Source organism: Capra hircus (assembly GCF_001704415.2).
Source record: "Capra hircus breed San Clemente chromosome X unlocalized genomic scaffold, ASM170441v1, whole genome shotgun sequence".
NCBI classification, from domain to species: domain Eukaryota; kingdom Metazoa; phylum Chordata; class Mammalia; order Artiodactyla; family Bovidae; genus Capra; species Capra hircus.
In genome coordinates this window covers 16,839,951-16,862,840 of record NW_017189517.1, presented here as the reverse complement: position 1 = coordinate 16,862,840, position 22,890 = coordinate 16,839,951, and the positions used below count along the sequence as shown (strand labels likewise).

General features: G+C 39.3%; 1 protein-coding gene across 4 annotated transcripts in view; it reads right to left on the bottom strand.

Annotated features, from left to right (window-relative positions):
- STAG2 (stromal antigen 2) overlaps positions 1 to 22,890 on the bottom strand; it is a 129,144-nt gene that overhangs the window by 105,307 nt on the left and 947 nt on the right. The window contains exon 1 of one of the 4 annotated variants that reach the window (XM_018044161.1): positions 22,603 to 22,748. The exons of 1 other annotated variant lie outside the window; for it this stretch is intronic. The gene's annotated coding sequence lies outside the window, so the exon portion shown is untranslated. Of the gene's footprint in view, positions 1 to 22,602; positions 22,749 to 22,890 lie in introns of those variants that run through there. 2 more of the 4 variants (XM_018044160.1, XM_018044158.1) reach the window with 2 other exon arrangements.

Genomic DNA, 22,890 nt, shown 5'->3' with positions numbered 1-22,890 from the left:
ACTCAGAATTTGATCCAGATGTTCAAGCTGGTTTTAGAAAAGGCAGAGGAACCAGAGATCAAATTGCCAACATCCGCTGGATCATGGAAAAAGCAAGAGAGGTCCAGAAAAGCATCTATTTCTGCTTTATTGACTATGCCATAGCCTTTGACTGTGTGGATCACAATAAACTGTGGAACATTGTGAAAGAGATGGGAATACCAGACCACCTGACCTGCTTCTTGAGAAACCTGTATGCAGGTCAGGAAGCCAACAGTTAGAACTGGACATGGAACAGACTGGTTCCAAATAGGAAAAGGCGTACGTCAAGGCTGTATATTGTCACCTTGCTTATTTCTATGCAGAGTACATCATGAGAAACGCTGGGCTGGAAGAACCACAAGCTGGAATCAAGACTGTCAGGAGAAATATCAATAACCTCAGATATGCAGATGACACCACCCTTATGGCAGAAAGTGAAGAGGAACTAAAAAGCCTCTTGATGAAAGTGAAAGAGGAGAGTGAAAAAGTTGGCTTAAAGCTCAACATTCAGAAAACGAAGACTATGGCATCTGGTACCATCACTTCATGGCAAAGAGATGTGGAGCCGGTGTCAGACTTTATTTTTGGGGGCTCCAAAATCACTGCAGATGGTGACTGCAGCCATGAAATTAAAAGACGCTTACTCCTTGGAAGAAAAATTGTGACCAACCTAGACAGCATATTGAAAAGCAGAGACATTACTTTGTCAACAAAGGTCCGTCCAGTCAAGGCTATGGCTTTTCCAGTGGTCATGTATGGATGTGAGAGTCGGACTATAAAGAAAGCTGAGCACCAAATAATTGATGCTTTTGAACTGTGGTGTTGGAGAAGACTCTTGAGAGTCCCTTGGACTGCAAGGAGATCCAACCAGTCCATCGTAAAGGAGATCAGTCCTGAGTGTTCATTGGAAGGACTGATGCTGAAGCTGAAACTCCAGTACTTTGGCCACCTCATGCGAAGAGTTGACTCACTGGAAAAGACCCTGATGCTGGGAGGGATTGAGGGCAGGAGGAGAAAGGGACGACAGAGGATGAGATGCCTGGATGGCATCACCGATTCAATGGACATGGGTTTGGGTGGACTCCGGGAGTTGGTGATGGACAGGGAGGCCTGGCGCGCTGTGGTTCATGGGGTTGCAAAGAGTCAGACACGACTGAGCCACTGAACTGAACAGGTTCAACACCAGAGAACATAGTAAAAGCAAACATTACCTCCAATCCTCCTACAAGATGGTGGCAAAAAAGCAATGTAGTTGCTACCTACTCTTCTCACCCACTTCAGATTTCTTAATTTCAGTAAACTGTAAAAAAAAAGTCTAAGTTTGGGAGATAACACCAATCAGATACTTAAGAGTAAAAGCTTGTCTTAACTTGTGAAGATAAAACTGATAAGAACGTATGCTAATAGTCATAGGTCAGATAATAAGTTCAGACATTGTTTTGTGTGTGTGCGCGCTCAGTCATGTCCGACTCTTTGCAACCCCATGGACTGTAGTCCAACAGGCTCCTCTGTCCATGGGATGGATTCTGCAGGCAAGAAAACTGGAGTGGGGTGCCATGCCCTCCTCCAGGGGATCTTCCTGACCCAGGGATCAAACTCATATCTCTGGCATTTCCTGCATTGTCAGGTAGATTCTTTACCACTGAGCCACCTGGGAAAGCCACAGATATAGTTATACAAAGCAAAAGATTTACTTAATGAACTTTGGAGACTGATGTCTTTTTAACTTTACTTCTAATTTCTTATATTCTATAGTAACACTGACAAGTCTCTGAGATATTTCTCCCATTTCTCAAACTGATTTTAAAACTGAAAAACGTGAGATATTTCTTAAGTTCAGAAGTCTAGTTACATTCATAACTAGGACTGAATTTATTTCTAAATATTTCAATCATATCCAGTTAAATTAGTGAGTTTATCCATTCATTCAACAAGTATTTCCTAAGGATCTACTATGTACCATGTATGGTTAGAAACACTGAAGTTATAGCATTAAACAGTAAAGTCCCTTTTTCCATGGTGCTTAAAGTCTACTAGGAGAAAGAGACCAAAAAGAAATTCGAAAATATCAAGCAGTGGTAAAACTACCACAAAAGTAAAACAAGGTGATTGTGTTGACAGGAGAGCAGAGATCCATTCACTACATTTAAACACAATGTAACATCCATGATCATTTTAACTAAACTACAAATAATACATTTTCTATTCCTGAAACTAAAATAGGTCCTAATCTCAAAAAATAAACCTTGAAAATTAACTATTCTGTATTTCCACTTACCCTGAACTTCTCTCCTAGACCTGAACATTTTTTCATTATGAAGCTGCTAATGTGAGACTTCCCTGGTGGTACAGTGGTTAAGACCCAGAGCTTCCAATACAGGAGGCACAGGTTCAATCCCTGGTCTGGGTACTAAGATCGCTTCCCCCAAAATGTATCTGTAATCACTCTAAGTCAGATAGTCTAGAACATTACCAGATATCTAAAGAAGGGCATCTCTTAACATTGGTTTCCTAATGCCACAGCACTGACAAATTCTCAGTAGAAGGCTATGAACTTCCTACCTAGAAGTAGTCTATGAACTGACTACTAGTGTCACAACCATTAATACAATCATGTAAATTTTTTTGAAAGAATGATGTTGAACAGCCAATTCCACTGCTCATGACTAAAAATAATCATTACTATCAAGAAACTGGCTGAACTACTAATAAAAATTTAATTTTACTGTAGGCTTCATTGCTAAAAAGATTACACTGCAGTGAGAAAAAAAAAATCTGGGCTTTTACCATGGGTTCTCATACTCTATTTACAAAACACTTGAGTGCAGCTCATCCACAAAGTGTCCAATGAATGCAACTTAAGCTACAGGGCTAGACAAGTGGATGAATAGATTATTGCAGGTTTCCTAAGCAACTGCTGTTTGTAAATTGAAATGAACTAACACCACTGAATAAGGTGAACAGACATTATGAAATAATACACAAATCCAATTTAAAATAATTAGATAGATCTACTTAATACTAAAAACCATCACTACCAGTAATTAACCAGAAACTACTGTATACTCATAATTAAAAAGGCCCTCAGGTTAAACTTAAGTGTTGTCTGTCACATTACAAAATACCTTACTCAAAAATAAGAGGAAATGTTCATTCTAGGTAGTAATCAAAGAAACGCAAATTAAAAGAATCTGAAATACCATGGTAAAACTGCTTAAAATAACATCTCCAAAGCAGGAATAATGTGATAACCACATATGACAGCAACAGTGGGCCTGTAAAGTGGGTACAACCCTACTGGAAAACAACACACCTTCAGTTACAAGGATCTTCCAAAAGTTCATACTGATTGACAGCATGATCCCACTCCTGGACATAACTAGATAGGGGAAAAAAACAAAGTTACTCATAGAAGCTGTACCTTCTAAAACAGGTGGGAAGAGACAAATGTACAGCAAGGAAAATAATTAGGTAGTTCACAGTATGGCAAATGTGTATAGCTAAATTGGTTCTGGGACCCAGTCCCAATGTTGTGTTGCAGGGAAGGGAGGGGATATCTCTTACAGCACCAAGGATTCTCTAGACACCAGCTGGGTGCTCTACAATTCAACTCAATTCTGACATTATCTACCCTGAGACAGCATCAGATTTCACAGATTTAAGGATTCAGTCCTACAGGACTGCCCTCGCCCAACTCCACTTCAGAGAGCAGTTCCAAGTCCAGGTTGTTCCCTTACTTCCAACCCACTGGCTATAAAATAGAGGTTCCTGCTTCCCTCATAGTTCAGTTTGTAAAGAATCCACCTGCAATGCAGGAGACCCTGGTTCGATTCCTGGGTCGGAAAGATTCGCTGGGGAAGGGCCAGGCTACCCACTCCAGTGTTCTTGGGCTTCCCTGGTGGCTCAGCTGGAAAAGAATCCACCTGCAATGCAGGAGACCTGGGTTTGATCCCTGGGTTGGGAAGATCCCCTGGAGAAGGGAAAGGCTACCCACTCCAGTATTCTGGCCTGGAGAATTCCATGGACTGTATAGTCCATGGGGTAGCAAAGAGTGGACACAACTGAGCGACTTCACTTTCAATGTGAATGAAAAATGCCACCTGCCTCATCAGCAACGGATGTTATGGCCATCTTGTCATCAGCCACTAGTCTGCCCCATGGTGAGCCCTGAGGGAACTCAGGAGGGAGTCAAACAGGCTGCCAAGCCCTCAGCCACTGCAGCTATCACACAATGGTAGACTCTGAGGGGACTGAGCATGGGAAGAACACAACAGTATCCCCAGATAACTGAGGTACATATCAAGGGAATGATTTCAGTCAGCCCAGACTCTTGCATCTTCCCATACAAGAAAAGCACTAAATTCATTAATTTGAGATGTCTAGTTTTCTTTTTGACAGTAATCTTTTTGATATTCTAACAACCTGTTTTTTGTGGCAAAACTTCTATTTACCTTGGCTCCTCACCTCTTTGGAGCACTCCCTCAGAACTTTCTGGGATGATGCCTTCTGGGTTTAAGTCCTCAGAAATTTTTTCAAACAAAACATAATTCTCAATTTTGAGACTGTGTGTTTTTTTACACTAAGAACTCCTTGGGTTCAATTAATTTGCCGTGAAGGCTCACAAAACTCAGAAACATTTTACTTAAGTTTCTTATTGTTGCTGTTTAGTCACTAAGTCATGTCCAACTCTTTTGCGACCCTACATATTCTTTACTGTAAGAGGATTTAACTCAGAACAGCCAGATGAGACACACAGCATGCGTAAAGGGCGAGGAAGCTTCCAAGCGCTCTTAGGGCTTGCCATTCTCTCCAAATCTTCACAGGTTCAGCAAACCAGAAGCTGTCTGAACCCTTTCATTTTGGGGTTCTGGGGAGAATTCAGGATTGATTAAATGATTGGCCAATCATGACTGCATTCCAAGTCCAGCTCCTCTTTCCTCCTCAGAGTTGGGGTGTGTTTGGGGGCTGAAAGTTTTAACCCTTTAATCACAGTAGGTTTCACTAGTAACCATTACAGGCAAATTCTTTACTCTCTGAGCCACCAGGGCTGGCCCTATCCTAGGGGCTTTCTAAAAGTCACCTTATTAACATAACAAAAGATACCTCTACCACTCTAAACACTGAGAAAATTCCAAGGGCTTGGGGAGCTCTGGGCCAGAAATGGGGAAGAAGACCAAATACATATATGTCACTTATAAATCACAACATCACAAAAGCCCTACCTCACTTGAAAGTCAAAAATATATACCAGATGCATTAAATTTTTAAATGAGGGGAGAGACAAAAATGATTTCCATGTGGTGGTAGGTGGGGGAGTGAGGTATTATAGAAGATATCAATATGAAAAGGCATTTAATGTTTTGTATACTTTTTACTTTAACAGTATATGCACGATTACAACCATATAAAATACACACATGGCAGTCTGTGCTTGCTCTTGTCCGAGTCTTTAGGACCCCATGGACCATAGCAAGCCAGGCTCTTCTGTCCTCCACTATCTTGTGACATACTTTTGTAACATTTACCATACTTAATTGTGTTTATTTAATATCTTTTTTCCCTACTAGACCATAAATTCTGAGGGCAGGGACCAGGCTTTTCTTTTCATTGATATCTGCAGTGCTGAGGACGATGCATACCACATATAGACACTCAAATATTTGTGGAGCAATTCCAATTCTCAGTATATACACAAAAGAATTTAAAGTAGAGACTCAAACAGGTTTTGTACACCATGTCCATGGCAGCATTATTCACAACAGCCAAAATGTGGAAGGACTGATGCTGAAGCTCTAATACTTCAACAACCTGATACAAAGAGCTGAATCATTGGAAAAAAATGATGCTGGGAATCAGCATTGATGCTGGAATGGGTGAATTTAACTCAGATGACCATTGTATCTACTACTGTGGGCAGGAATCCCTTAGAAGAAATGGAGTGGCCATCGTAGTTAACACAAGAGTCCAAAATGCAGTACTTGGATGCAATCTCAAAATTAACAGAATGATCTCTGTTCGTTTCCAAGGCAAACCATTCAATATCACAGTAACCCAAGTCTATGCCCCAACCAGTAACGCTGAAGAAGCTGAAATTGAACGGTTCTATGAAGACCTACAAGACCTTCTAGAACTAACACCCCAAAAAGATGTCCTTTTATTATAGGTGACTGGAATGCAAAAGTAGGAAGTCAAGAAACACCTGGAGTAACAGGCAAACTTGGCCTTGGAGTACAGAACGAAGCAGGGCAAATGCTAATAGAGTTCTGCCAAGAGAACACTGGTCACAGTAAACACCCTCTTCCAACAACACAAGAGAAGACTCTACACATGGACATCACCAGATGGTCAACACTGAAATCAGACTGATTATATTCTTTGCAGCCAAAGATGGAGAAGCTCTATACAGTCAGCAAAAACAAGACCAGGAGCTGACTATGGCTCAGATCATGAACTCCTTATTGCCAAATTCAGACTGAAATTGAAGGAAGTGGGGAAAACCACTAGACCATTCAGGTATGACCTAAATCAAATCTCTTATGATTATAGAGTGGAAGTGAGAAGTAGATTTAAGGGACTAGATCTGATAGACACAGTGCCTGATGAACTATGGACAGAGGTTCGTGACATTGTACAGGAGACAGGGATCAGACCATCCCCATGGAAAACAAATGCAGAAAAGCAAAATGGCTGTCTGGGGAGGCCTTACAAATAGCTGTCAAAAGAAGAGAAGCGAAAAGGAAAGGAGAAAAGGAAAGATATAAGCATCTGAATGCAGAGTTCCAAAGAATAGCAAGGAGAGATAAGAAAGCCTTCCTCAGCAATCAATGCAAAGAAATAGAGGAAAACAACAGAATGGGAAAGACTAGAGATCTCTTCAAGAAAATTAGAGATACCAAGGGAACATTTCATGCAAAGATGGGCTCGATAAAGGACAGAAATGGTATGGACCTAACAGAAGCAGAAGATATTAAGAAGAGGTGTCAAGAATACACAGAAGAACTGTACAAACAAGAGCTTCACAACCCAGATAATCATGGTGTGATCACTCACGTAGAGCCAGACATCCTGGAATGTGAAGTCAAGTGGGCCTTAGGAAGCATCACTATAAAGCTAGTGGAGGTGACGGAATTCCAGTTGAGCTGTTTCAAATCCTGAAAGAAGATGCTATGAAAGTGCTGCACTCAAAATGCCAGCAAACTTGGAAAATTCAGCAGTGGCCACAGGACTGGAAAAGGTCAGTTTTCATTCCAATCCCAAAGAAAGGCAATGCCAAAGAATGCTCAAACTACCACACAACTGCACTCATCTCACACGCTAGTAAAGTAATGCTCAAAATTCTCCAAGCCAGGCTTCAGCAATACGTGAACCGTGAATTTCCTGATGTTCAAGCTGGTTTTAGAAAAGGCAGAGGAACCAGAGATCAAATGGCCAACCTCCACTGGATCATGGAAAAAGCAAGAGAGTTCCAGAAAAACATCTACTTCTGCTTTATTGACTATGCCATAGCCTTTTACTGTGTGGATCACAATCAACTGTGGAACATTCTTAAAGAGATGGGAATACCAGACCACCTGACCTGCCTCTTGAGAAACCTGTATGCAGGTCAGGAAGCAACAGTTAGAACTGGACATGGAACAACAGACTGGTTCCAAACAGGAAAAGGAGTACGTCAAGGCTGTATATTGTCACCCTGCTTATTTAACTTCTATGCAGAGTACATCATGAGAAACGCTGGGCTGGAAGAACCACAAGCTGGAATCAAGATTGCTGGGAGAAATATCAATAACCTCAGATATGAGGATGATACCACCCTTATGGCAGAAAGTGAAGAAAAACTAAAGAGCCTCTTGATGAAAGTGAAAGAGAGTGAAAAAGTTGGCTTAAAGCTCAACATTCAGAAAATGAAGATCATGGCATCTGGTCCCATCACTTCATGGGAAATAGATGGGGAAACAGTGGAAACAGTGGCTGACTATTTTGGGGGGCTCCAAAATCACTGCAGATGGTGACTGCAGCCATGAAATTAAAAGCCGCTTACTCCTTGGAAGGAAATTTATGACCAACCTAGACAGCATATTAAAAAGCAAAGACATTACTTTGTCAACAAAGGTCCGTCTAGTCAAGGCTATGGTTTTTCCCGTCTATGGATGGATGTGAGAGTTGGACTATGAAGAAAGCTGAGGGCCAAAGAATTGATGCTTTTGAACTGAGGTGTTGGAGAAGACTCTTGAGAGTCCCCTGGACTGCAAGGAGATCCAACCAGTCCATTCTAAAGGAGATCAGTCCTGAGTGTTCATTGGAAGGACTGATGTTGAAGATGAAACTCCAATACTTTGGCCACCTGATGCGAGGGACTGACTCATCTGAAAAGACCCTGATGCTGGGAAAGACTGAGGGCAGGAGCAGAAGGGGGTGACAGAGGATGAGATCGTTGGATGGCATCATCAACTCAGTGGACACACGTTTGAGCAAACTCCGGGAGATAGTGAAGGACAGGGAAGCTTGGTATGCTGAAGTCCATAGGGTCACAAAGAATTTGACATGACTTAGAGACTGAACAAGAACAAATATCAGCTTTAAACATAATTTCAACTTTACATAATTGAAACAACAGTTTTAATATTGTATACAATTTTAAAGCATCTCCCAGATGGGAGAACATGCCACTTGGATTCTTTTCAAATTTGAGATGCTTATGGATTTTATGGTACATTTTCCTAGATTTTCTCCTATGTCGGTGGTCCTCCTGCCCACTCTTGGCCTTCTGTTCCTCTTTATTTGTGACTTCTTCCCGCTAAAGACCAATGTACACTATGCATAGGGATCCTTAAGGTCTACCTCTTACTCATATCTCCTGACCTCCAGTTGCACTAATATCAGCTTAAGGTGGAAGTATCTAAAAATACAATTTTGTTTCTCTCAAAAATTAACTACCATTCAAATGCAAAAGCATAGTACAGCATTACTACTACCATGTTCTAAGTACACAATTATTACAAAATAATTTATATGTAGAAAGAAAGTATGAATTCCAAGATACTACAAAATAATGATGTTAACTTGCTATGAAAATAGCAACTAAAACATAAAGTTTCAATACACGGCAGTTTTGTTTTCGTTTTTTAACCCTACACACATACGTATGTATGTGCATATTATGGCAAAGCGAGGAATTCTCCTGTACGACGCCAACTTATCTAGCTCCATACTGTGCACATCACAAAAAAACTATAAATGGTCAATGAACAAATCATTAGGCAAAATGACAGGTTGAAAGTTAAGACAAGCAGAAGAAGCTGGAAAGTAGACCTCTATTAAGAGATAAAAAGCCTTCAGAGAACCTAGAAGCTGACCCGAGGGCATATACTCCTCCAGGAATTCAAGGCAATTCATGAGAACAGACTTCTAAAAATTACAACATGAGACACAGCTGCCTTCCCATTCCCACCCAGAAACAGGTCCAAGCACAATCCTTATCACTTCTCTGTTCCAGGAAATGCCTATCTTGTCTATTAAGATTAAATCAGCTAATTCTGGGTCAGCTTGCAAGTAAGTCTAGTGAGTCTCAGGATACCACACAGTGCATGCACTCAACAAATATTATACAACCTATTACGTCCCAAGCACTATTCTAGGTGCTGGAGTTAAGGTAATGAACAAGACAAATATCCTGGCCTTCACTTAGTTTACATGGTAAGGTGGAGAGACAATCCACATAAAACTATGTTTGATAATGAAGAAATACAACAGAGTAATACAACAGAGAAACTGTAGTACAGCAGAGAAATACAACAGAGTAAGGAGAAAGAGAGCGCTGGGGGCAAAAGATATTTCACATGCTATGGCCAAGGAATATTTCACTGAAAGACTAATTACTTGAGCAAAATGTCCTGAAGAAATGAGCAACCACGCAAGACAGGAACCAGCAAGCAAATACAAAGGCCCTAAGGTATAGTTGGGGAAATTATTCAATTTCTTTAGGCCTCAGTTTTCTGTAAAATGAGTACAGTATCCCCTATACAAGATTAAAATGTAAAAGTAATATACTATATCAAGTATATAACATATAGAGTGTACTCAGTAACTGAAAACATTACAATTATCTAGGGGCCTATCATGGCAGTGAAACCCTTAGCCTATTGTCTGGCATACAGAAAGCACTCAGAAAAGTACTGTTATCTAATCCCCATAACAGAATATGGCAGAGAGGATTACTCATTTTATAGCCAGGAAACCTGAGGATCAGAAATTTGTCCAATCCTCTGCTGACTTCTAAAATTCCTATTAGGATGAACAAACATGCTTCACAATTAAAGAGAGGGCTTAAAATAAATATACTGCCAAGATGAGGAAACCATTCACATTAGTGTCAAGAGTCAGCAGTATGGTACTGTAGAGCGAGGACATGGGACTCTCAGCAGTTCGCCTGAGTGTCACATCACGTCTCCACCACTTTCCTAGGTATGTGTCCTTGGGCAATTTTACCTTTTTGTTCTGCACCTCTGTTTTCTCACCTGCCAACAGGATACAGTAATAGTACCTACCTCATACAGTTGTTGGGAGAATAAAATGAGTCTATTTTTTAAATCACTTTTATTTCAGTGCCTAGCATATAGAGTTACATTGTATTAGTAGTAGCATGAAAGCAAAAAAGAAATCATCGAAACAGTTTTACCTTCAATGGAGAATTTTAGAAACTATAAAGATATTGGAGATAGAATAATAACAAAAATGAAGTACTGGAGAAAAAGGAAAAACAGAAGAAAAAGAACACAAAAGTAGCATCATGATGTTACCTGGGTTTAGACCAATTTACCACTGTCCTTAAGTAGGAACACTACCAGTGAGGCAAATGCCAATGATGCTTTGGATAACATTTTGTTTCATAGTTTATTTTACAAGAAGTTTAATTTCTTAATTAGATGTCACTTTACTGAGGATTACAACAAATTAAATATAACAAAATTTATCATCCTCCCCCACTCAACACTTTTTCAGGTGTTATTTGATGCTTATTATAAAATATGAAACACATCACATATAATTTCAGATTGAAAGTAATTTATTCCCTATCAGCTGTTGGTAGAAAATAAGGCTTCTCCTACCTAATTTCCGAACATTTTCTGACTACTTCGAGTTTAACTTCCTCAGTCTCATCAATTTAAGATTCCTGCCCCCTCATTTCCCCACCCAAAAGTTATCACTACACAAGTCCATAAATCATCCCACTGGGAGGCAGTGTATCACCACGTAAAGAAGTGTGCTAAAATAGGCAAAACTGGATTCAAAAGCAGGCACTGCCACTCACAAACGAGCTGAGTGAACTTGGGCACGTCACTTAACCGTTTTGAACCTTAATAAATTAAAATATCACCAACTACCTCACACATGTCTTTTTAAGAAATAAAAATGAAATGTTAGGGAGCCTTGCCATGTAGTAGATCATATAAATGATATCCTGTAGATATATAAAGTTTATCATTAATGCAAAGCCAACTAGAGGAGACTAACTGACTCCTACTCTTTCAACATGAGAACTTTTAAAAATGAGGTATTAATAATGTGATTTCAATGCAGGGTTACATTTCTAGAAAACCCAAGGTTTTAATAACCATTTGAGAATCTGTATACATATTACACAATGGGACAATTCAAAATCACATAAAAACATAATTCCTTGTCTGAAAAAGGTAAACTACTTATAAGAAATAAACTGGGGGACATCCCTGGTGGTCCAATGGCTAGGACTGTGCACTCCCAATGCAGAGGGCCCAGGTTCAATCTCTGGTGAAGGAACTAGATCCCATATGCTGCAACCTAAAGTTCACATGCCACAGCTAAAAAGATCCCACATGCCACAGTGAAGACCCAGTATAGCTAAATAAAGAAACGGAAATAAACTTGGATATCACCAATATTGTACATATAAGCATTACATATTTATACACACAAAATCATCTCTCATGTGACGTTTGCTACTTTTCTGCAGCAACCTGGATAACTGTTCCAGTCTAACTTTGAAGATTTACGAACTATTTCCCTACTAAACAATCTTTTCTAATACAATCCTGTATTGTCCACATAAGCCCTCTGAAATTTAGGTATATTTAGAACATCCAAATATGAATGCAACTACTGAATATTCCTCAATGAATAGTAGCACTTTATCCACTGACACATGTAATCAAAACTCCAGAAAGTACACATATTCAAGCTGGAAAAATCCATTTGTCATTGACAAATTTGCTTTTGAAAAACATACCTTTAAGTTTCTGCTTCCCTGCCAGCCATAGCTACCACCACTTCCTCAATTCTCCTGCCAGGAATAAAGTCTAAGGAATGTCTTTTGGCCTGAATGAGTGGTGCAAACAGGGAGAAACATATCCCAAAGGAAAAATATTATGGCTTTGCTAATATTTCCTACATTTTCTCTACTTCTTTAACATAGAAGGGAAATTCTCCAAGGTTCATATTCCTATCTTTAATACTACTTCTGTAAGCCACAAAAAAAGGCCTTTCTCAGTAAGAGGATATTAACTGTGTTCTTTGTAGTAACATTCTAATCATCGTACAGTTTGCAAATTAGGTACCAGGCGAGAGAGACATTGGTAGAGTGTGGGAAAATTCTTCCTTTTGAAGACAAAAAGGTTAGAAACCCAAGAAGAGTGTATCATACATCACAATCCTGAAATGGAAATTCTACCTTAAATATACCAAACCTGCATCATCATATATATGTAGAGAATGAATTTAATGAGCATCATATACTGTGACAAAGACATTTCAAGTTAACACTCCAAAGTCAAAAAGCAAAACAAGCATAGATAAATTTAAATTCCTATTTAAAAGCAAGCATTTCGAACTTGAAATAGACACACAAGAGTCCCATATAACAGAGTGAGTGCTGATTGCCTCTTTTTCTTTTACACAGAAGCACACTATCAATCAGAAGGTCTCAACCTTTAGATAACAGTGACTGGTTATAGAGGATGGTCATGGACTCTTTTAACTTAGTTTATTCACAACCATTCAAGACTGAAGCATTCCAGTGCTCTAACAACAGTCTTCAATTGTTATTTTCCCCCAAAGCTTTTCAGAGTAGCCCTTATTTTTAAATACTTGTCCCTAATCTTAAATTAAGGACACTATCAAAACTGCATTGATAGCTAGTGGTTTTAACATAGTATTCCTTAGTATATAGTAATTCCAGTACACAATGTTTTCAAAAAGGGTTATTTTTGAGTCTTTTGGGGTGATAAAACCCAAATGACAATGCTGAGAGCAGACTATGCAGTTTACAACTGTATATGCCATCCCTGAAGGCACTTTATCTACCAGTTGATTTGTTGGGCTTCCCTTGTGGCTCAGCTGGTCAAGAATCTGCCTGCAATGCAGGAGACCTGGGTTTGATCCCTGGCTTGGGAAGATCCCCTGGAGAAGGGAAAGGCTACCCACTCCAGTATTCTGGCCTGGAGAAATCCATGCGGTTGCAAAGAGTCACACACAACTGAGCAACTTTCACTTCACATATATTTTGTACATTAATTTCATAGGGGTCTCACACCTCTACCTTATGCATGGGCCCCAAATTATAAAACCCAACAATAACTTTTTGAAAACACCATCTATATTAATTTTATGTAATAAATCACATCCACAAAATAATCTTTTGTCTACCAGTCACTATGAGGTCCACGAATTCCTTCCCCTTGTCAGAAATGCAGTCCCCCTCCTTCCAACTTCATGACGGCTTTTAGTGAACTAAACAAATGACTTTAAAAACTGAATCCATGCATGCTCAGTTGCTTCACTCATGTCTGACTCTTTGCAACCCCATGGACGGCAACCCCATGAGCCTGCCAGATTCCTCTGTCCACGGAATTCTCCAGGCAAGAATACTGGAGTGGGTTGCCATTCCCTTCTCTAGGGGATCTTCCCAACCCAGGGATCGAATCCGGGTCTCCCATTTTTCCTGCATTGGCAGGCGGATGCTTTACCACTGTGCCACCTGGGAAGCCCTTAAAAACTGAATGAAAGTTAAAGTGAAGTCTCTCAGTCAACTCTTTGCGACCCCATGGACTGTAGATTACCATACTCCTCCGTCCATGGGATTTTCCAGGCAAGGGTACTGGAGTGGGTTACCATTTCCTTCTCCAGGGGATCTTCCCAACCCAGGGATCAAACCCGGGTCTCCCACATTGCAGGCAGACACTTTACCCTCTGAGCCACCAGGGAAGCAAAAACTGAACAGACCTACTTAATAACCCCTCAGTTGTTTATATAGTGACACCAACAAAACGTTCAAGAGTGAACTAGCTAGGAGGAAAAAAACACAAATTCCTCAATGAAATATTAAAATAACAGCTAAGTATGAAAATAAAACACAAGGCCCTCTTAAGATCAGCTGTCTACTACTCACTCTCACTAGAAGAAAAAGAGGGAAAAGAAATCTTAGTTTACAAAATAGTAAAATCTGCCATTATGCTGAAATCATTTCTCCAAAGGTTTGAATTCACCTTATAGTATTCATTTTTGGAGAGGATGTACCACAAACATACAGACTGGGAATACAAAGCAACTGCAGAAGTTATCAAAAATAAAAGAGAACTATTAATTTTATCAAGTGACACATTAATCTACAAGACTTAATTTTCAAAATATGGTACAGAATCAGTTTAACTTCAAACAAGTCTCTAAACTAGACCCTTTTTTTTCTTTTCTATTACTACTTCTCTTTAAAAGTCACAAAACTGTATCTCTTTCAGATATCTTCTAAGAAATTTTCCATCTAAGAACCCCCGTGAAATATCATACAATTCATATTTCCTCCTAAGAAACCTGTAAATGGAGTCTAAACAACTTAAGAAGAACAAACAGATGTAAACAGTAAAAGTAGTTATCTTGGAGTTTTCTGCTTTTACTTAGGAGGACCTCACTCAGAGAAGCTGCTCTTCAGCATTAACACATAGTCATTTAAGTCTTCATTGTCATTTGAAAAGAGCCAACTGGAAATTCTACTGGATTTTTAAAAACACTATCTCCTGTCTTTTACTGTGGACCCCATACTGATTAAAAACTCCTCCGAAAGAGTAAAAATAAACTCTAAAATAAAGCAGTTTAAATGCCCACATTCACATTCCTGCCCAAAGAAATCTCCCAGAAGTTCCGAATCTCTTCTGACCACAATAATTGGGCAAGTTATTCGGCCTCCTACCTTTTTGGTTTCCTCTTCTGAAGTGGGGGTGGGGAGGGAAGGGGTGTTAATCAGGGTCATCATACATCCTAGTTACTCTGGGACAGTCCTACTTTATACTATTATCCTAGCATGCCATCCATTTATTGCCCCTTTCACTCTTCACTCTCAACAGTATGCTGGTTTGAACAATAAATCATATGGTCATCCTACCTCAGAGGGTTATGAAGACTAAAAAAGCTAATATACGTAAAGCATTTGTAACAGCGCCTGGCACATAGTAAGAGTACAGTTAGTGTCAGCTACTGTTAATGTCAGTCACTGTCAAAGACTTCTTATAAAAGGTTTTGAATAATATAATGAACAGAGCTCCTACAATATTCCTTTTTACAAATGAAACTATGCATTTAACTTCCCACATTCAATATTCAATTCTTTAAAACCAAGCAGCACTGCTTAAAATCAACACTAACCAATTTTTCCCACAGAGATGGCAATAGTATCAACTGCACTCATATTTTATCAAATATACTTTATCATATTTTATTTTGTAAAGGCTATATTAGGGTTACTGATAGGAAAGTAACCATGGAAAGTAAAACCTTGTTTAGCACTAAACCAAGCCCCTTAATATTCTAGGAGCCTTTCTCAATAAGGGTTCCTCATGTTATTAACCACAGAACTCAGAAAATGATCTGAGTGACAATTTCCTGAATTCTCCCAAGAATAGTACAGAGCTAGTATCTTTCTAGATGCAAAGGAAGAAACTAATTCATTATACACAATGGACGCCTTGGGGCATAATTCTGTGGTACAACAGCAGTGGTACTTGGGACTACAAAGGGGAAAATACGGATGAAAAGACTCAGTATTGAGTCTGGGTAGAAGACTATCACCTGGAAAAATACTTCCTACAATCATTAAGAAAATAATTAACATAAAATATATAAAATCTGACTTATGGCCGTGAAAAGCACTAATATATTCAGTTTTACCGCATCTCCACTAATTTACCTTAGGCCAGATATACAATATCTAGCATTCCTTCAGATTAGGAAAGTTCCAGTTATAGTTTATGAAAAGCAGGAAGGAGAAAGAGGAAAAGCAAAGAAAACTGAGACCAAATTCTGATCACTACTGAACGAAGTAATTCAGGGCAGCAATTATTAACTACTACCTGATTAAAAAAATAAGAACAAGAAATTTTAATTAAGTGGAAAGATAAACTAGAATAAAAAGTAGAAACAGAGAAGTTATTAATACTTAGAAGAAAATATTTTAAGATAACGTTAAATAACAACAACATACCCCTATATAACCAATCAGAGCAGTAAATTATGAGAGTCACCTAAGTTCTCATTTTAAAGCACATGATAAACATGCTGAATGACTGGGGAACTATTCTCAGACACATTTAGCCTCCTTTCTATATAGAGACTACATGACAGAAGAAAAAAATATTAGTGAAACTATTCTATCTACCACAGTATGACGCCCCCCCAAAATCAAGAATACAATCCAACACATTATCTCATCTAAAATAATAATAAAAAAAATTATCCACAAACTTCTGTATAATGAGCATACTCAAACAAATCTAAAGCTCAGATTTAACTATTTAACCTTTCAGTATAAAACACAATGTAGACCCTTCATCAGGCAGCAACTTATCAAATCCTGTATATAAAAAACCTGCATTTACCCTGTATGATACATTTAAAAACCTCATTTCATAACACTGAAAACAAACATGCTTTCTGGTCATAGATATCCTAAGACCTAACCAAGTTAAGAAAAACTACTGAGCTTAACAAAAAAGTACAAAGGTTTTGAGGCCAGACTACTTTGGGTATGAATTCAGACTGTCAATTTTTATTTTGTGACAAGTCATTTATTCTCCCAGAGCCTCAATTTCTCCATCTGTAAAATGACAACCATCTACCTTGCAAGGTAGCTGTGAAGTTTTAGACAATACATGTTAAAACAACTAGTACAGTTATTGGCATTTAAGTCATTCAAGTGGCAACTAAATGAAGAGTTTCTTAGAATAGCTCAGCATTCAACAAGTTATAGGTCAAATCCCATTACAACAAATCCCAGGTTATCCATGCAAAAGTGTAAACAGGACTTCCTTTTTTCCCTTCCAACAATGTTCAACAGTGTTTTAAGAATATGTATTTTATTTCTATACACTTATATTCTTGGAGTTGTACATTAGATTATCCAGAGTTTATAGAAATCTCTCTAGTTTGTCTCATCAAGCCTAGTCCTGTATTTTCCAACTAAAATTACAAAAAAGAACAGACCATCAACGTTATTCACCATTCCCTCGTTTCAGGGGGAGAGTGGGGCTTAAGGGGAGAGGCTGGGGCTTAAATCAATTTCAATAATCTCCAGACTAGACTAACCATAGGTAAAGACTTGTTTTCTTCTGGTTATTACCAAAGATAGAACTATAGCAGGCAGACATTAAAAATACAGTTCAGGTAGCAGATTACCATAGCTGGTAAAGAGATGTAGTTTTTTAAAATGTACATACACAAAAATGACTTCCTTAGTGGCTCAGTAGGTAAAGAGTCTGCCTGCAATGCGGGAGAGTTGTGTTCAATCCCTGGGTCGGGAAGATCCCCTGGAGAAGGGCATGGCAACCCACTCCAGTATTCTTCCCTGGAGAATTCCATGAACAGAGGCACCTAATGGGCTATACAGTCCATGGGGTCACAAAGAGTTGGACACAATTGAGTGACTAACACACAAAAAAATTAAGACTCCACCAAGCAACACCACTCATACTGACAAAACATAAAATTTGGTTAAATTAAATGCAAAGCAGGCAACTCAGGAGACTGAAAAAAAAAATCAAGCTGACAATTTTGCTTTCTCACATATCTTTGCCAAAGAGAACATGCAATAACCACCACTCATGATAGCCAGAGATACAGAAAATTATTATACAGGAAGAGTACTGAACCACAAATTACAAGTCCTAAATATGTACCAAATGTAGAAATTACAAAACTAAAATACATGTAAAGAACTCTTAAAATAATCTGAATCTTTAAAGTTTCTTCTTTACTCTCTAATAATTGGTAATGTTTCAATATACACCAACACCCACAGATAACCTGGACTATCCCTTGCCTTTGCTATGCTCCCCAACTCCCAAAATAGTTACAGGATAGTGCTCTGCTACACTATAAACTGCTGTGTTCAGGTCTTTGAATAATCTAACAGTAATGTCAAAGTACTAACACAAGACCAGTTTTTTTTTTAATATGTGAGACACAAAAAGGTCACACCATTAAAGAGATATGAACCTTATCCCAGTGATATGTAATAGACAGATCACTGTGTCCATCTAACGTAAATTTTAAGCTCAAAACTTGCAGCATCAAAAACTGAAGACCTCCATCTACTATAAAGAACCCAAAGCAGAAATATGCTATTCACTGTTCACTCCCTTCGCACACATGACTTCGGGTGGCATCAGTTAAACATACAGAATATTAAGCATTACTAAACTGTCCAAGGCATATTTTCACACTGAACCCTATATTCCCAAAGGATAATTTGAGCTTAAGCCTGTCTCCTACCCTAACCCACCCATTTTAATTCACAGATTCTCATTAAGGTCGAAAAAGAAAACAAGGAAAAAATAATGTATAACTTAATTTCATTAAAATCTTGAGTGCTGGGGCTTAAAAAAAAAAACTAACTAAATAGATTTCAAAGTTGCCAAACTCATAATTTGTTGCTTTAGTAGTTTAGCTCTTGCCTCACCACAATAAAATAAACCTGAAGTCACAATCCTCATCATCTATTTAAATTATTCGCATACAAATAAGAGTTCAAAATATATACTGTCTGCTCTTAACATCTTTCTAAGGCTAAAATGATGAATATATAATATACAAACAGACTAATAATAACAATTATGAAATGTCTGTCACCACCCTAGGGTGGAATTTTTGCTTTAATAATGATTAGGGAACACACGTCACCAAATAGAAAAACTAAATATCCGTTATTTTGGGTTCCCTTTAAAGCTTTGACATACATTCAAAAATACATCTTATAGGGTGAAAAAGCCTGCCACTAAACAACACAAAACTGCAGAAAATAAGGTGCTTTATTTCAAATAATTTACAATGTTTTTGCAGGAGCAATTTACAAATACACTAAGGAGACCTTAATGTCGATGAATTTTTACTGTTGATGGGCAATGGTAGATGTTCTTAACATAAAACATTAAAATAATTTACACATCAACTTTTATTTAATAGCATCAAATGGTTAAAAGTGGCGGGAAAAGTGAAAGTATCAGTCCTGTCCGACTCTCTGCAACCCCACTGACTGTAGCCCGCCAGGTTCCTCTGTCCATGGAATACTCCAGGCAAGAATACTGGAGTGGGTAGCCATTCCCTTCCAACTCAGGATCGAACCCGAGTCTTGCACTGCAGGCAGATTCTTTAACATCTAAGCCACCAGGATAAGTGGGGGGAGGGGAGCTTTAACTCATTTTATATGTAAACATTCATTTTCAGATCAATTTTTTAAAAACCCACCCCACCCCCAACTGCCAGTCTGATACCTTAAAATGCTATAGCTATAGTTATTTCACAGTGGGAAAGAATAGCTAATAAGTACATTTATTTTTCAATCCTCTTCTCTACCCATTCATTAAACACCGAATACTGAAACAGAATTCAACTCCTACCTCGATCTTCTTACCAGGAATGCTCCCTAGGGCACCCGAATCTCTTCCACTGTCACTTATTCCAACTGCCAAAGCCCCTCCTATTAATAGTAAATCCCTTTCATACTGACTCACTGGAACTCCAACTTAATGAAACAGACACCAAGCAGAATTTACAAAATTTGCTCATGGAATTTTCCTATTTTCAAAGGATTAAAAAAGAAACTAAAAGTAGAGCAAATTCAGACCAAGTTACAAATATTTAAAGTTCAACCAATTTATAAGCATTTATCTTGTTTATTCTATACTGGTTCAATTTAAATATTTGAGTTTGTAAGTCAGACATTGTGTAATTACTTATACGCAAGGCCAGGTTTCTCATGCAAATAATATGTAAATATAAACTTGTCATTACACCAAAATTGCAAGGTAATATGAATTTTTTCTTCAAAATTTTCTAATTATGGAAACGTTCAAGTACACGCCAAAGTAGGGAGAATAGTACAATAAGCTCTCCCGTACTCATCACCCAGCTACAACCACCAACTCAAGGCCACTTTTGTTTCATCTCTACCTCCCACCTCTCCCCCAATTATCTTCAGAAAAGAATTGAGGAAGATATTGTACTAAGTACAGAGAAAAATCAAAAGATAATAAAAGTATCAAAAACTAGCAAGAAGTCAGAATTTAACAATGTAACTGTACAGCTACCCCATACAACTCCTTGTTAGGTTGGAAGATTTTTTTTTTAAGGGAAATAACCATCTTTAAGAATCAAATGAAGTCAGTAAGATCCAAAGGACACATTTAAAGTTATATCTAAAAGAGTAAATAGGATTATATGATGAGAATGAACTTAAACATGAACAATTAGCTTGCGTTCACGTAGCACCTTAGCTCAAAACGAGAAAAAGCACACTATTTAACATAATGTGTCATAAAACTACAATTCAATCACTCGAAAAACCGCTGAACAGTTATGCCTTAACTGGCCCTTCTGATTCCTAATTATAGATTGATATCAGTGTAAGAAAAAAAAAACAGGCATTTTAACTTAACAGGTTTAAATTGCTCAAAATTAACCCCGCCTTTCGTTGGAAAATATATAAAAGCAAATCTAAACTATCTGAATTGTATTTCATTAAAGAGAAATGTATGCACTTTACAGGGCCCATTTTTTTTTTTTAACAAGTTCACATATACCCTTAAATACAACGCGCTAGGCTCCGGATAGAAGTAGGAGCCCGCCTCCTGCTTTTGCTCCCAACCAATACGCAGAGAGAGAAGGTTGGCAGGAAAGTGCTGCGAGGACAGTAACAAACACCAGCAGCTCCCGAGCAGGCCCTGCTAGAGCCAGCAATGACGCACTTCGGTAACCCGACTCTTTCTCCCCTCCACCCCCGCCCCCAGCAGCGGTGCTGACACCGCCAACAGCCCGGAGTAGGAAAAAAGACAACAGAAAAAAGGCAGAGGTTGGACCGCACCAGGTTTCATCAAGAAACCTCGATTATTCCTCTTTCGACACTAACCACTAGGACTAAACAGGAAAAGAAGCTTCGTGCTTAAGCAAGTCCCATCATGGTGGTTTAAGAGTCACTAAATTAAGCTGATAATGAGTCCAATCCACAGAGACAAATACAGGGTGTGGCTGCCGTGGAATACGGCGGTCCGTGGGAGAAAGGGGTATGGAATTTACACTCCCGTGCGAGGGGAAGATGAGGCTTTACGGAGGGGGGTGGGGGGGACGGCCCGCGCATTTTAAGGAACCATCTCAAACCAACACGAGCTTTTCGTTTACTTAAATCTAACCCTACAGATCAAAAGTTTTTAATAGATACATCACGTAAACTGTAAATAACCATTTAATCAAATACCATGACCCTCAATTAAAAAACTACATCCCAGAGAAAGGAGGAAGGAGAGGGAAGCGGGGGGCGGTAGGCAACAACATATAAAACATTTCTAGGCCACGGCGGAGAAAGTCTCACAAACCAGATGAAACTACTAATGCAATTCTAAAAATTAAAGCTGGACACTGCAGCATGAAAAACCATACGATAAAACCCATTACAGCTCAGGATTAAAAATAAAATGACATATACACCAAGGAGGAGCGGAAACTAAATGTCGAAAGTACAGCGGTTTATTAAAAAAAAAAAAAAAAACTAAAGGGAAAACAAGACATTCTCGCAACGGGGGGGAAAAGGGGGCAAAAATCAACAATACGTTTCGAATGTAGGCCAGAAGAAAATGGGAACGGGGCTCAAAGTTTTACGGAACTACTTGATGCTGTTTCCCACACCTTCTCTCTCCCATGGCCCATCCGACCCTTTCCGTCCTAAAATCGCCGTCCACTGATCGCCGGGTACGCGAGAGAAGAAAAAAGAAAGTCAACCCCAAGCAAGAATAAAAGTGTGGAGGGAAAAAGCAGAAGCTGCCTACCTGGGGCAAGGATCAGTTCAGTTCGTGCCTTGAGAAAGACAGTGCGGGTGGGGGTGGGAACGAAAAGCAGCAGTAAAACTAAAACAAAAGTGGCGCCAAAACCCCCCAACAAACAGCCTTCCACTCCCGCCCTTCCCCCCTCCTCCCATGCCAGGCAGGCAGGGCCCCCTTCGGGGCAAGGTCTGCACGCGGGGGCCAACACCGCCAGACCCCAACCTATTTAGAAAATTGTTGCCCGAAGAAAACTGACCGAAGTCGGGCCTCGGAAGGGATGGAGAGATCGATGCCAATCGCTTTCCCCGGCAGTTCCCCCACCACGCGCTGGAGATGACGGGGCGGGGGAGAGGCAGAGGGGCCCGTCACATGAATGTTGTTCCCTCTCTAGGAAGGGAGGAAGAGAGGGAGGGAGGGGAGGGAGGGAGGAAAGGAAGGAGGGGAAGGGAGAAGGGAGGGGGCACGAGGGAAGGGTGTGATCAGAGTAGATTTTCCCTCGCCTCCCTCGGTCCGAGGCCCAAATATACACAAGCGAGCCTCCTCG